The 3,757-nt window shown below is 35.3% G+C and overlaps 1 pseudogene; it reads right to left on the reverse strand.

The window, feature by feature from the left end:
- Positions 1 to 3,233: 3,233 nt before the first annotated feature.
- LOC112475119 lies at positions 3,234 to 3,352 on the reverse strand (annotated as a pseudogene).
- Between the last annotated feature and the right edge of the window lie 405 nt (positions 3,353 to 3,757).

Here is a 3,757-nt window from a genome sequence, read left to right on the forward strand (position 1 = left end):
ACAAGTTAGGATAACTGTATGGCTCCATCTTTATTTTTCTAATTAATTAACAGTTTGAGAACCATTTGCCATATTAACAGGGAATCCAATATTCAGTTTTTCAACAAATGTTTACTGACTGACTACGGTGTGCCAGTCATTGCTCTGTGCTTGGAACACATCAATAAACAAAAAATCAGGAATCCCTGTCTTTGAAGCTTATAGTCTACCGGGCCTTTCTTTGGAGGCAACACTCTCCCAAATTACCCCAAATCTAACAGCTTTCTTAGTATAAATGTGAGAATGCCAGTTCAGCTTCTACAACCACACACAGAGAATCTCTATTCTTCTGACAATTCCATTATTGCCATAGCTTCTTGCTGGCACCTGGTGGCTGATACCCCTGGTCCTGACTCAACAGATGATGCTGAGGCTTATTCTGAATTTGATATGATCAACTGGGCTAATATTCATTCATTTCCCACAGAGGTCCCAAGTGGATCTTAAAGAGAGAATAACCCAATTCTCTCCAAATTAAAACAAGCCAGAACAAGGCTCTCTATTGCCTGAACTTCCCTAATCATCAATCCTCAGTCTGCCAAAGGGGTCAAGTTCAAGAGTACCATGCTTAGTTATCATCCCTTTGTAGACTTTGAGCCACTATCTCACTTCCCTTCTAAAAATTTCACATCCTCAGAAATGAGGCAGGAGCTCCCTTTTCCTCTTAGACATACTAAAAGTTTGAGTATGCCTCTTTTTTTAGAAAATAGAAGTATCCTCTTTAACCTCCAAAAGGCATTACACTATTCATTCATTCATTCATTCATTCATTCACTTATTTAGAAAATAGAAGTATCCTCTTCAACCTCCAAAAGGCATTACACTATTTATTCATTCATTCATTCATTCATTCATTCACTTATCAAACACTTGTTACCACCTTCTCTGTGTCATGCACTGCTCTCTACCCCAATTGCCTCCAGCAAGATACTTTGTGGAAGAAGCTGCCTTCATACCTACAGAGGACAACAAGATGACTTTCTGACAGTTCTCTCCCTAGAATAAAAGACAAAAAAATTCCTAAGTGGGACCTTCAGCTGGGCACTCTATTATATATTGAGTATATTATAAATAACAGCAACAAAAAACTGTCTACAATTTTAAAATATCCAGGTGATAATGAATAGATGATGAAAATTATTATCAATTTCTTCACAAAATAAATTTCTATTAAAATTATTTTAGGAAGAAAATATGCATTAATTCTGCAATAAGACAGAATTGCAGCTGGGTTCCCCCCCCCCAACACCAAAACACCCAAGTAAATTATTTTTTACCAACGTGAAAAAACAAACAAACAAAAAATGCTCTAATCAGTCATTAGTTTCTTATAAAAACTTCCTGCTTAGAACAAATCATTGACTCAGAAGGCTAGAAAAGTCCAATCAACTTTCAGCCCCTGAATATCCTTGACCAAATAGTCCTATGCTTGTGCCTCCAAGTTCAGGCCACTCTTCTCCTTGAGTCACTCTCACCCAAGTTTTAATAATTCTGGCAATGGCAAGCACTTCTGCATCAGACTGTCTCTCTATAACCTCAAACCATTAGTACTAATGTTATATGTTTGAGTCATGTAATTAATTCATCCTCTTTATGACAGGTCCAGAATATGTAAAGAAGCTTTGAATCCCTATTTTCTCTCTTGCAACTATTTTCAATTATTCTCTTGCAACTTTCTCAAATGACATAGTTTCTAGTCTTTTCATAAAATCACTCTCTTCTGAACATATATCATTTGTCTATGTACCTGTTAAAGAATGATACCAATACCCTTTTTATTTACACTTCTAAGAACTTTCTTTAAGGAAATAATCAGGAGTATGAGCAAATATTTATCTATCATTGACATTTATCACAGCATTCCTTACAGTATTTAAAAATCACAGAGTAGTATAGTATACCTATATGATAAAATTTAAAAGTATGTTGAAGAAGCAATTGAATGGCATTGAAATGTTTACTATATGTTGTCAAGTAGGAGGAAAAGGAGATTACAAAAATGTATAATAAGATCATATATATACACATATCCGTGTGTGTGCATTAACCTGGAATAATAAGAAAATATTAACAGCAATTCTCTCCAATCAATCGGATTATAAATGATCTTTACTTGTATTTTTCTGTACATTTCAGATTTTCTGCCATGAAAACACATTACTTTGTAATAACAAATAATAAATGTTATTTTTAAAATTGTGTTATGAAAAACTGAAAGCAAAAATTGAAAGATGTAGACTGATCAACTCACAGGAAGTGAATTACCATTCCCTCACTCTAACCCACTTCCACTAATACTGTATAACACACTGATGGGTTTGTAGCCACATTCCATAGGGGTTTCATTTTGAGAATGTTCTAAATTATAACCTATAAAACATTTTCACAAATATTACCACTAAATTTCTCTCATCTTACTCTTGAACATTAGTTGGGTTTTTGTTTTGTTTTGTTATAATTCATAAAATTTTAATTCTTAAAAATAAGTGACTTCCATTTGCTGCCTGACACTGCCAGCAGCCCCACTGAGCCTCCACTGTGCCCAACATGGCAGAGTTCAGCAGCAGCTCACCCCAGGACCTGGCCCAGAAACAGGAGAAGAGGTGGGCGTAGGTCTGAGCAAGGCAATCACCGAGGAATTCAGCCATCAGGACATCCAGGTAGAGACTAGCAACGTGCAAGAGAGGAAGCTGTCTATATCATACAGGGAGACTGTGAAGAAATTAGGAAAACTCAGTGGAAATTATCATGATCAACACTTACAAAATTGCATCATCATCCAGAAGGATGTTTCCATATGCCCAACAAGATAAAAAGAAAACGAGTCATGCTCCAATTTCTGCAAAACGTGTAACCAATACAATTTCAGTAACTAGAGTGAATGCACATTTCTCAGATACACACTTCTCAGACACAGAGATTTTTAAAAACATTCCTGCAGATAGTTTATACACAGAGTCTATAGTCTGCAGTGGATTCAAGAAAATATTGCAGAGTAGAGGAACTCTACCTATCATTGCCTTTTTTTTTTTAGGCAAGGCAACCCTTGGTTGACCTCATAGATTGCAAGGACCTTGTCAGCTTACTATCCCTTATTTTTTATTTTTTACGCCTACAGCACCTGGTCTTCCTAGGTGGACCTCATAGATTGCAAGGACCTTGTGAGCTTACTATCCCTTATTTTTTATTTTTTACGCCTACAGCATCTGGTCTTCCTAGGTGGTCTCCCATCCAAGTACTAACCAGGCCCAACCTTGCTTAGCTTCCAAAATCAAATGAGATCAGGCTTGTTCAGGGTAGCATGGCCATAGACCTCTATCATTGCTTTTTAATGATCATGGTGAGGCATCTAGAATATACAAGATGTTCTTACCTATTTAACTATGTCTCACTGTAAAATGTTGTGTTTTGAACTATTATACTAATGTAATAACATAATTATATGTTTTAATAATATAATTATGTGTTTGTAAATATATATGTTTTAAACTATTATGTTCTGGCATGTTTTTGTTTTCTTATGCTTCTAATGTTAAGACAATAATACTAAAGCAAAAAATAATTATATAGTGCTTGCTATTTATCCCTATCAAACTGCTTTTAAAGTTTGGTTCATCTCTTTATCATGTTAAGACCTCTTTCATCTGATTCTATCATTTAGGTTTTTATAAATCCTCTTAACTCTTCATCACTCACAAGTTTAATGAGTATGTCCTCT

The sequence above is a fragment of the Pteropus alecto genome, unplaced genomic scaffold, assembly GCF_000325575.1.
Source record: "Pteropus alecto unplaced genomic scaffold, ASM32557v1 scaffold50, whole genome shotgun sequence".
NCBI lineage: Eukaryota > Metazoa > Chordata > Mammalia > Chiroptera > Pteropodidae > Pteropus > Pteropus alecto.